The sequence below is a fragment of the Balaenoptera borealis genome (genome assembly GCF_965194805.1).
Source record: "Balaenoptera borealis genome assembly, chromosome: 7".
NCBI lineage: Eukaryota > Metazoa > Chordata > Mammalia > Artiodactyla > Balaenopteridae > Balaenoptera > Balaenoptera borealis.
In genome coordinates this window covers 84,557,650-84,570,667 of record NC_138864.1, presented here as the reverse complement: position 1 = coordinate 84,570,667, position 13,018 = coordinate 84,557,650, and the positions used below count along the sequence as shown (strand labels likewise).

General features: G+C 36.1%; 2 protein-coding genes across 2 annotated transcripts in view; one reads left to right on the top strand and one right to left on the bottom strand.

Moving 5' to 3' along the window:
* ITPRID1 (ITPR interacting domain containing 1) overlaps nt 1-10,089 on the bottom strand; it is a 117,606-nt gene extending 107,517 nt beyond the window's left edge. Inside the window, 1 exon segment of the mRNA XM_082399498.1 lies at nt 1,074-10,089. The gene's annotated coding sequence lies outside the window, so the exon portion shown is untranslated.
* Nucleotides 1-13,018, top strand: part of NEUROD6 (neuronal differentiation 6) — a 199,467-nt gene that overhangs the window by 37,444 nt on the left and 149,005 nt on the right. The gene's annotated exons all lie outside the window — the stretch shown is intronic.

Sequence of the window (13,018 nt, the reverse complement as noted above, 5' to 3'; positions counted from 1 at the left end):
TTTTCATATCCTTAATGTATGACATGCAATTACAAATCAAAAAGAAAAAGATACATGGAAGTAGAAGCAGTGTAATGATCAGGCAATTCAAAAATAGAAAATCTATGAATGACTAAAAAATGTAAATGTAAGGTCTTATTATTATTTAAGAAAAGGAAAACTAAAAAGAGAATGAGTTACCATATTAGATTTTCAGATAGAAATTCATTAGCATGAGAATAGCTGACTCATTATGATTATTTTTGACTATTGCTTTCTCCTTTTAAGGTTTGAGTCCCAGTATTAAATCATTTCTAACATATTATAATAAGACTGATAATTAGGTGATCTTTTTTTTTTTTTTTTAGGTGATCTTTTGATGGAACTTTTAAAGGTTTGAAAGGTTTATAGTGAGAAAAATGCATACTCTTTTTTTCCTTACAATTCTTCAATTTTCATCCCTGAATCAAATTGCCTGGCTTATCAACTAAAAAATACAGGGTGTTCTGTTACATTTAAATTTCAGTTCAAAAATAAATAGTTTAGCATAAGTATGGGTCATACATTATTTGGGACCTATTTATACCAAAAAAAATTGCTGTCTATTTAAAATTCAAATGTAACTGGGTGTCTTGTATTTATCTGGCAAGCCTATCCTTGAATCAGCTTTCTCTACTCTTGCAAAAGAAGTTTTCACTTCTACAGCAGTTTCCACCTGTACCAGAAAGCCCACATGGCCTGAGCACATCAAGCTCAGTTTTCATATTTAGTGAATTAACTGATTAGTTAAAAGCCAAAGAGTTTAACTCTTTTACTTCATCTTAATGAATTAGACTTCCTTCAGATAGTAAGGGGAAAGTGACACAAATGATCCAAGATACAAACAATAGATACAAAAGGAAGGAAATATAACATCTTAAAAACATTGCCTGAAATAATATTCACGACATAGAAGAAAGAAGCTAACCATTCTGAGCCTAGAGCATTCCCATCCCCTGTGTTGTAGACCTTTCTGTGTTAATGGCAGCCACCCAGGCAGTCACAGGGATGCTGAAATCATCCAGGCCAGAACCCATGACAATTAGATTTCTTACCTTATTGCTAATAGTCTCTCTTCCCAGGAGTCACTCCGTCACACAGCTGCAGGTAAAAAAAAAGTTTCAGAACATGCCACAGCTGCCCTTTCATTCCAACTGAGAGAAAATGAGAACAGAGAACTAATATCCCCTCCCCCACAGGCTGGAAACAAACAAACAAACGATAAAAGTTACTCTACCAGAAGAAAGGAATCTCAGCAGAGAAGTGGCCCTTGTAGTTAGTTTGCTGTAGTTGTTCTCAAAAAGTGTTTGTAGTAGTCTTGGATGCTTTCCTGTCTCCTTGAGCATCACAGCTGCTAACATTAAAAAGCCTTTGTGACAGAACTGTGACCTAGGTTTTTATTTGTGCCTATTTAAAAGTTAGTCATAGAAGGCCAGGACAGTCTGCTTGCAAAGATCCGTGGTCAAGTTGGGGAGAAAAATATGTAGTGACTCCCTTTACCCTCCCCTTTAAGGAAAGAAAGCAGCAAGAAAGTACTAGTTAGAAATAGCAGAAGTTATTAGTAAGAAGTCCTGGACTCAGAGGAATGCGTGGAGAATGGATACAATGTTTCCAGTTGTGTTTTTATTTCTATGAATCCTCTTGCTGTCCCTTTAATGCCCTCTGACCTGTTGGCAGTAGCATCAGGTCTGAATGCAAGACTGGAAAGCACTTCGCTGAGGAAGTAAAGCAAACTTGTCTTCATTTGGTTACCATGGTTATGGTACTGTGTGGTACCAACCTGATGATTTGCATTGCAAACCATCACTGGAAATGAGGACAGTGGAACTTGATATTCCAGGTGGAGAGGTTCAATTCACAGGAACTTCTATTGGAAAGTTCAGAGCAAACAGAACATAAATATACACACATACTCCCAAACCCATAAAGAAGAGGACCAAACTGTAAGGGCTAACAGTCAGTCTTATCCTCCATGGAATTTCAGTATCTATGAAGTATTTTAGTTGAAAGATCAGACAATTTCATTTTAGAAAGGTAAATAAGCACATTATTGGCCTCATTTTAAAAAATTAAATTTCACAGTCACATTCAGCGTGCATTCTTGTGAAAGACATAATGCTAAAGCACTCCCTAAAAATTATTCTATCCTGAGTCATGCATGCCAACAAATAGTCTTCATTTTGAAAAGCTGCATTAGCAGAGTTTGAAATGATGGAAAAGACTGTGTGCATTTCAACTTATATTTAACTTCAAACAAACAGGAACCCCAATATATAAAAGGAGAGTGCTGAGGTTGTCTTCAAGAGGAATGAGGGGAAAGGGCCTCATCAAATCTTCCCTCTCCCTCTATGACAACTAGTGAGGTTCCTCTGCAGAGCTCCTAATATTAGTGGGCAGAATCCGAATAGCCCTATAAACTGGCCTGAAACCTATCCTGGGAGAAACTCTTGTCTCTTAGGCTTCTCTCACCTCTTCACCACCAGGTTCTAAGACCCTTACTCTCGGAAGCCCAGGAGTCTCTCGAGGCCTGAGATAACACCACAGCCACCTTTTCCTCCTGTGGCATCTACAACCCACTCAGCCCTAGGAAGAGCAGAACCTTTGTCTTGGACAAAGGCTAACTGGCAAAGCATACTTGAACTGAAGTATCACATGCAGAACTACACTTGGAAAATGGAGTCCATATATTAACAGTTTTCATTTTAATAAAAGTGATTTTTTAATACAAATAGACATTCAATTGCAGCCACAAAGAAATCCTCAACTAGCCATATTTTAGTTGCCTATTAGTTATATATGTATTATTTATGTAGATCATTTATTGGGAAGTTACAGTACACAATGCATTGAAATCTGCGTTAGAAATTAGGAGAATAGGACCCTATCTTAACCCAGTTCCTACTAGAATGGTCTTGGGAAAATCAATTCCTCTTCAGAGACATAGTTAATTCAGAAAAATAATGTGTACATCACTGAATTTTTAAAAAAGCTCTCTGCGTGAAAATTAAAGATATCATATTGTATCAAAGTCTGTGAAACAAGGGAAATTGATAGCTAATGCATTGTTATTCTATGAACAGTCTTCCAAATAAAACACCTTCCTTCTAGTTCTGTTCCCTAGCATGCAGAATAATTTCTTCCTTAGTAATAAAGAAATACTTAAAGTTGAATTAGTTCACTGTCTAAGGGAGAGGCAATAAAGTAAATCAAAGTGACAATAGAGTTGCTAAGTTTTGGGGGGTAAAAGGAGAGGGTTCTATGGAATCTCATAGTTTGAGCCCTCAGCCCAGGTTTGAGGGTTTGGAAAAAGCATCCTGGAAAATATGGAGTCTAAGCTTGATCCTAAGTGAGAACAGAAGTTAGTCAAGGAGGTGAAGAAGAAGGGAAATAAGCTAAAGGGAGTGCTCCAATTAGTAGGGAGATGAGGGTAGGGCAAAAATGAGACTGGAAAAATGAATCCATGTATTTTCCATATTTTCAATAAGTATATCATTCTCATAACCTTGATCTCTTTGGAAATCCTGTAATAAATGGCAGGGATAAGGAAAATGAGACCCAGAAAAACTAAGTGATTTGAGAATATCACAAAATGAATTTTTGGTATATTAGGCCCTGGAATTAGGGTCTCAGGAATCCCTTTCCTAATGCTTCCACCATTAATGGGTCATCCTGAGAAAACACGTTAAAAGAAGAGGCACAGTTTAATGTCTTTCCAATTAACGGAGTTTACTTGTAGTTCCATTTGTCTGGGGGTAGCCTTCTTAAGAATGCCCGTAAGTAAACGTAAGCTCCTATCCTCTGCATGGGGTGGGGAGAAGGAGGGCGACCCAGGCAGAGGGAACAGCATGTGCAAAGGTCTGGGGGCCAGAGAGAGAATGGTGCACTTGAAGAATTGCAAGAGTCTAAGTATGGCTACTGCATAATATATGAAAAGTCAATGTCAAGTGATATAGCTGGTGAGAAAAGGAGTAAGCAGATCATAAAGGCTTTGCATTTCATTAAGAGATTTGAACTTTATTCTGAGGGTAGTGAGAAGTGACATGATCAGATTTATATGCTAAAAAGATCCTCTTGCTTTAATATGGAGAATTCAATGAGTGGAAGGAACATGACTAAAGACAGGAGGCTGGGGACCAGGTGAGATGCAATAGTGACTGCAGCCATAGCTCCACAGTTTGAGATAAAGACATGAGTTACTTTAGAACCATGTGTGAGAAAAAATCAGCAGGTCTTATTAACTGATCCACTCTGTGGGGGAAGACAGTGGTCAAAGATTTTTCTCAAGTATAGGTTTATAAAGGGATCTAGTGCGTTTTGTTTGCAAATACAGAGTTTGGGGTTCCCATGGAAACACCAAGGGGAAGTATCAGTATGCAGTTTGGATACATGAGTCTAGTGTTCAGTAATGAAGTCTGGGTTTACATGCATGTCCAGTAACAAAATAGCTTCTAATTGAAGCCAAGGTGACAGGTGAGTTCACTACAGGAAGGACTGTGGAGTGAGAGTAGGTCCTAGACCAAGATGGAGAACAAGATGAAGGGAAGAATTAAGAGTGCCAAAATCAGAAGCAGGCTTGTAAGCTCTGGAGAACTGAAACCTTTGATCTACATGAGAAGCCAAGCTACAATCATCAGGCAGCTTGATGAATCTAGAATAGAGTCAATTGTATTGTTGAAATGTCTAATGGGTTCAAACTATCAGAAGGAGACACAACAGACAGTTGATACTTTTGATTCAAAGTTTCTCAAACCTAAAAGTGCATGGAAGTCCCTAGTGCTAGAGATTTTAGTCAGTAGGTCTGGGGTGGGATGAGAAAATATGCATTGTTATTGGTAAGTTCTCCAAAGCAACTCTGATGTAGCGTGTCCCAAGGGAAGAATTTCAGAATCATTGTTTCTGGTTAGTGCATCCTTTCTCCTGATTGGCCAGTTTTGCTTCTTGACATTGTTCTTCTACACACAAATACCTTCTATTATTAAGCTTTTAAAAGATATATTGATTGTTGAGCTATACATGGAGCTTGTGTTTTCTAGTACATTTCCAGCTCATTGGGAACGTTCCCACTTTTACTCTTCTCACTTTTACCCTGTGAAAACTTCACTTACAGAGAACATGTGAATGATGATGGTGGTGGTGGTTTTTAACGATCAGAGGCAGAGCCTGGGGGAGGGAGACAGACCTTCAGCCTCCCTAGAATCTCATCAGACCCACATTCTTTAGTAAGATCAAATGAATCAAATGAAGTGTTTTCCAAATAGCTCTTAATGTCCAGTAGATGGACATTAAGATGGTGTTTCACTTTAGTAAGACCTTTAATGATGCTTATTACTGTTTTTTACCCCTTTGAGTTAGATTTGTCATATCATGCGTGCTCAATAAATATTTGGGTATTCATTCTTATCACAATAAGTCCTGCTAGGTCAATTTAATCTTTCTACAGTAACGATCCAAATCAAATGCTGCCTCCACCGGGAATGGGACTCCCCTATTTTACTCTCATTTTGCTTATGCTTGTCACGGAGCACTTACCATGTTGTGCCTGCTATTAGACCACTGATTCTTAAATGGAATTTATTTTGTCCCCAAGGGGACCTTTGCCAATGTCTGAAGACATTTTTGGTTGTCACAGTGGGATGGATGATGCTACTAGTGTCTCACGGGTAGAGGCCAAGGATAGTGTTAAGCATGCTACAATACACAGAGCACCCCCCCATCACAAAGAACTTTTCAGTCCCAAATATCAAGAGCACTGAGATTGAAAAAAACTCTGTATTAGACAAAGGAAAGACATAAATTGCTTAGGACTTAGAGCCACAGGTGCTTAGTTCCAGCTCTGGCTGCAATGTTTACTACCTGTGAGACAATGGGCAGGTCTCCATTTCTGAATCTGAGTATTCTCATCAGTAAAATGTAGATACTTATTTTACAGATGCTCCTCTCACAGAAATATTGTAGGGTTCATGGCAATAATGCATAAAAATGGCCTGTAAACTTAATACAATCATCATTGGATGCTTTGAGATTGTATGTATAATGATGACTATAATAATAATAATTATGCAGGGAGTTTGGATATATAGGTCTAGAGCTCAGTAATGAAATCTAGGCCGGATTTCAAATTTAACTAGACTCTTACTCATTTTAATTTCATCTCAATGAGTATTTATTGAGCAGGATCTCTGGGCTGGCATTCTTCTAGGTACTATAGATATAAAAATGAGACATTCTCCTTGAATTAAGGGCTCTTTTTTAGGATGGAGATGATAGAAGACATAAACAAAAATTATAATATCATGTAAAATAGCCTAAGATAACAGAGGATAGGTGAATGAAGTATTTTTAGAAAAATGGCAATTCAAGATATATTTTAAAAGTTTATGGGTTGCATTATTACTGGCAACAAAAAAACTTTCTTTACTATCTCTCTTTACTGATCCCCACGGGGAAAAATATACATTCTAATGACTTAGATTACCCACTCTACAGTGTAGATGAAAATCAGTAAGGAACTGAAACTGCTTTTTAACAATGAATATGTTAAATCTGACCATACAGAAAAGTAACAAAATGGAGGCAGCTCTCTAGTCTTTAATCCTAAAATGGGACCACGAGCCATGACTCAAAACAGTGGCGTATGCTGTGCATTGCTCATTGCTCTAACTGAGGCATAAAATGCTCTCAGAATGCAAACTAATGGTATTTGGGGAATGCAAACTAATGGTATACTTGAAGTTTTCTAGAACACACCAGGCAGCTGGACACTATTCCCAGTTATCTTGCTCATAGGAAATAAATAACTGCTCAGTAAATATCCGATAAACTGAACGGGATTACTTGACAGTAATAGAGGAAGTGGGCACTGATTTTGCCCCTTTCTCTACAAAGCCCCACAATGTTTGGTTGGAAGAGAGAGTACCAAATACCCAGGGATATCTCATTGAAAAGAGTGAGTGGACTCATCTTGTCTCTACACTGTCTTGGGTACTCAACAATTTCAGCATAACTGAATAGTTGATATATTACTAACATGTACTTCTTACACTGTCCATTGTCATATTCCCTTCGTGGATCTCCTAACCTAGAATGTACTCAGTATTGCCTAGGCTAATAGCTCCAAGCCATTTTAATCCAAAGGGCTACTCAGTGGTTCAAGAAGAACCAACACCCTTACAACTACCATTTACATCAACAAACCTCATAGAGTTAATAAGTAAAAAACCCTACTATTCCACACCATGAACACAGTGAATATGGCACAGTTGGACAGCACCTAAGATCTCTAAAGGATGCAGTCCAAGAGAATCTCTTCCATTTTTGTGAACTTTACCTTCAGGAAACCCAACAGGTCCTCACAGTGAGGATGCAAGAAAGACTCTCATGGCTCTGGGAGCAGTAGGGGAAGAGTAATCATTGTGAAATATGCTCAGATCCTTCTCCATAACAAAGGCCTGTTCTCCAAGAGAAAATATTTTGCCAGAACCTTACCCCAGTTGTGGAAAAGCATTCCTCCTACTCTAGACCACTTTAGATTTCTTGTCTCACCTAAGAAAAACCATAGTCAATAGGGGTCAGGGCTTCAAGGAAATAGATTGGGAATGCTGCTGCCAGGTATGGCAATAGGGGTAGGAAGGAAGAAGCTATACTATTGGAGAAACACTTGTGAAAGTCTCAGCCCCAACACAGAGACCCACTAAAACACTGAGATCTAATCAGAAGATTGCAGAATGTATCCTCTCCCCCACATTCTACTAACATAGCAACAGAGTTCTGATATAATCATAGTGGATTACAACTTAAAAATCTACAATCTCTCTCTCTCTTTCTCCCTCTCCTCTCTTCTCTCTCTCTGAGGAGTACTTGGGGAAAATCAAAGTCAAGATGGGAGACAAAAAACGAGGACACTAGAGGAATTTGAAAGCCTCTGGCATCTATAGCCACAGCTAACATTAAATACAGCCCAATCTCTGGTCAAATAACATAAATTCTTACCCTAAAGGCTATTTCCTTCAGTTCTTATTACCTGATACAACATGTATTTACTTTCAACAAAAAATTACAAGGGAAGAAAAAACACAGTCTAAAGAGGTAAAACAATTATCAGAACCAAAATCAACCATGATACAGATGTTGGAATTATCAGATAAGAAATGTAAAATAACTATGATTAATATGTTAAGGGCCTAATGGAAAAAGTATATAGCATGCAAGGAAAGATGGGTAATATAAGCAGAGAGATGGAAACTCTAAGAAAAAATCTAAAGGAAAGTCTAGAAATCAAAAATGCTATAACAAAAATGAAGAATACATTTGATGTACTCATCAGTAGACTCACACAGCCATGAAAAGAATCAGTGACCTTAAAAATAGGTCAGTAGAAACTTCCCAAACTGAAAATCAAATGAAATAATGACAGACTCCACAGATTTAGGACATTTAGAAAGCACTAAGTAGGATAAATACTAGAAAACCATAACTAGGCATATTATTTTCAAATTATAGAAAACCAAAAACAAAGAGAAAAGTTTGCAAGAAGCTGGGGGGCTTGGGGAGATGCACTTATAAAGAAACAAGGATAAGAATTACACTGGACTTCTCACCAGCCATAAAAGCAAGAAGAGAGTGAAGTAAAATATTTCAAACATTGAATGAAAACCTCCCATCAAATTAGAATTTTATAACCAATGAAATTATCCTTCAAATGTGAGGAAGAAATAAACGTATTCTCAGAAACACAAAAATTAAGAGAATCACTAGCAGGACTACCCTACAAGATATGTTAAAATTTTTTCTTCAGGTAGAAGGAAAATGAAACAGGTCAGAAATTTAGATCTACAAAAGAAAGGAGAAACATTGAAGAAGGAATATATACATGTAAAATAAAATTTTTTATTTTTCCTATTCTTAATTTGTGTAAACTATAACTGCTTGCAGTAATAGTAGTAGCAACGTTTTGGATGATTAAAGTATATGAATAAGTGAAATAAAATATAATATCACAAGGATGGGAGAGAGGAAGTGGGAATACCCCATTATAAGTTACCTGCATTACATGAGAGGTGGCATAATGTTATTTAAAGGTGACTTTAGTTAAAAATGAGTAGTGTAAACTCTAAGGAAACCACTAAGTATGTTTTAAAATAAGTATACAACAGGCTAAAAGAGAAAATAGAATAGAGTCATATAAAATGCTCAATAAAACCGGAGGAAGCAGAAAAAAAAGAGGGGGAAAAAAGAAACAAAGAACAAATGCAACAAATAGAAAACAATTACAGACATAGTAGGAATAGCATAGAGACATTATGCCAATTATATCAATAATCACTTTAAATGTGAATGCTCAAAATACAGCAATTGAAAGAGATTGTCAGAGATTGTCAGAGTGGGTTAAAAAACAACCACCCCCAATTTGTAGATGTTATCTACAAGAAATCCATTTTAAATATAAACACTCAGATTAAAAGTAAAAGGGATGGAGAAAGATACACCACACTAATCAAAAGAAAGCTGGATTAGCTATATTCACTTCAGACAAAGCAGACTTTAGAACAAGGAAGATTATCAGGGGTAAATATCGGCATTATGTAATGATAAAGGTATAAATTCTCCAGAAGACATAACAATTCTAAATATGTATGTGTAACAGAGAACAAATCTGACTCCATATTGGCTCAATTCCTTTAGTTCTAACTTTGTGCTCTGTTGCCTGTGCTTAGTCATGATGGCTCTGTGCCTTTCTCTCTCCAAACAGTAAAACAATGTTGCCTATAGCCTGAAATATACATAATAACCCTTTCTCAAGGCTCTGCCTCCCAGGCTTGACCTTTAAAGGCATAACACTTTTCATTCATATAGAGATAAAAAGTTGCAGAACAGAAAATAGCATTTGTCTTTTTGAAGGTTTATAGGAACATTGTGATCAGACCTATGTGTACAGCTGTAAGAACAAAGAATTATCACATCCCCTCCAGAGTCTGGCTGGCACCAAGATGTCTGAAACAACCAGCCACTCCCTCTCCTCTTTTAGTATAAAAGAAGCCTCACTTCTAACTCAGGTGAGATGGTTCACTAGTCCACCACTTGAATAAAATCGCTGTCCTTTGCCCCAACAACTTGTCTCTTGATTTATTGGCCTGTCATGCAGTGAGCAGTAGAGCTTGGACCAGGTAACATATGCACTTAACACAAGAGCATAAACATACACGAGGTGAAAATTGATATAACTGAAAGGAGAAATAGGCAAATCCACTATTGTAGTTGGAGACTTCACCACCCCTCTTTCAGTAACTGATAACACAAAGCAGGCAGAAAATCAGTGAGGATACTGATGACCTGAACAGCACTATTAACCAACTTGATCCTGTTGAAATGTATAGAAAATTTCACTCAACTATAGGAGAATACATATTCTTCTCAAGCTCACATAGAACATTCAACAAAGTTGACCACATTCCGGGTCATAAAACGTACCTTAATAAATTTATAAGAGTAGAAATCACATAAAGTGTGTTTTCATGCCACAATAGAATCAAACTAGAAATCAGTAACAGAAACATAACTATAAAATTTCAAAATATTTGAAGATTAAACAACACAATTCTAAATAACACCTGGGTTAAAGAAGAAATCTTAGGTTTAAAAATATTTTGAACTAAATGAAAATGAAAATACAACTTACCACAATTATCAAAATTTGTAAGACGCAGCAAAAGCAGTGCTTAGACGGAAATTTATAGTATTAAATACATATTTTAGAAAATAATAAAGATCTAAAATCTATAATCTAAGCAACATAAGCTTAAAGCAAGCAGAAGAAAAGAAATAACAAAAATAAGAGCAAAAATCAATGAAATTGAAAAACAGGAAAACAATAGAGAAAAATCAACGAAACCAAAACCTGGTTATTTGAAAAGATCAATAAAAGGGATGACTCTTTAGCCAGGCTAAGTAAAAATAAAAGGGAAAAGAAACAATGTGAGAGCCAGGTTTCTCACAGTTGGAGTGGAAATTTACAAATAAACAAGGGGAAGAGGCTAGAACAACCCAGGTGGTAATGGATTAGAGTTGAGGACAACAGTATTAACTCATGGTTAGCTTAATATACACACAGATGGTTACATATGGAAATATTTAGGCATATGTTTATATAGATGAGTTAGCATACACATTATATTTCCTCCCTCTGTCAGCTGAGAGGGCCTAGAAGCAAAACACCCAGTAGTAATAAGCATGTATAGTACCCAGATCTTGGTTTCTAATATATCATTCTCCTGTAAAAGGAACCAATGCACCTTGAGAGATTGTTGAACTATAAATGATAAACTCATAACATCTTAAAGTAAGGAAGTGCTAAACACGCACACACACACACACACACACACACACACACACACACAATGATGTGGTATGTCAAAGAGATACAAAAGCCAGCTGAAAAAGCTCCTAATGGCCCAAGCTGGTACAATTTGAGCACACAATACATAAAGCAGTATTGGATTATAACCCAAAATTTAAAATAAATACCCACGAGTCCATAATCATATAAATAAGTGATTTATATAAACAAATAACTGTGGGAGAATAGACAAATCTCCTGTGCAGAAGAATTCCAAATAATTTATTTAGATACTACACTTTCTAACTTCTTACTCCTTGAGTGTGGGCTTAGCATAGTGACTCTCTTCCAAATAATAAAGTATGGAAAGGTGGGAGGGAGTAACTTTACAGATAAGAAACCTGACAAACAATACCTGAACCAGGTGATCAAGGTTAACATCAACAGTCATGTCATGTTGATAGTTTGCACCCTTGATACCATGCGATGAGAATGCTATTTTACCTCTGTGACCTTCCTCCCTCACACCCATAACTCCAGTCTGATTATAAGAAAAACACCAGACAAATCCCAGTTGAAGGACACTCTACAAAATATTTGATCAGTATTCTTCAAAAATGTCAAGGTTACCAAAAACAAGGAAAGTCTCAGAAACTATAATGGTTAAGAGGAACCTAAGAAGATGTGAAAACTAAATGTAATGTGGTGTCTTGGATGGCATCATGGAACAGAAAAAGAACAGTAGGTAAAAACTAAGGAAACAAAGGTACAGACTGTAGTTAATAATGATGTATCAATATTGATTTATTAATTGTAATAAATTACCATACTAATGTAAGATGTTAATAATAGAGGAAAGTGGATATGGGGAACTCTGTACTATCTTTGCAATTTTTCTGTAAATCTTAAACTATTCAAAAATTTGTAAAAATTATTTATTTGGCAGTTGGACAAGATGGTATTTAGTATATTTATTCTAACTCTGATATTCAGTGATTTTAAAATATTTGTGATTTGCTAAGTAACAAATAGCAGCAGCATGTATGTATATATATATATATATATATATATATATATATACATTAAAATTATACATATATTGAGAGAGACTAGAAATATATACATCTATGCATGCTTGTGTGTATATATCTATGTAGATGTAATATTACTATATTAGGATATATAAGACAATGTTAAGAATAGTTATCTCTGGATGATATGATTATGGACAATTTTTACTTTCTTCATTTTATTGACAGTATTTTAAAAACAATTGACTAAGTACACAATTATTTTTGTAAAATAAAAACAAGTCAGTAAAAGTTTTTATTTTAAAAATCAATGAGTATCCATGATGAGTGATGCCCGTCTGGACTATGTGCCCCTCCTCCAAGCCTAACCAATTCTTCATGCTTACTTCTATCATTGTATTTACAAAATAAATTATATATGTACGTTATTTGTCTGTCTTCCTTCCTAGATTATAAAATTCTTAAGGACAAAAAAAATCTGTCACTTCTGCATCACTACTGCCTAGTACAGAGCCCAGTATGTTGTGCATTTAGGGGCACAAGCAGAGGGCAATGCAATGTGAAATCTTGGGCAAGCAACTGAAGTAACTAATCCAGTTTTCTCATACATAAAATGAGAAATCTGGGCTACTTCCAT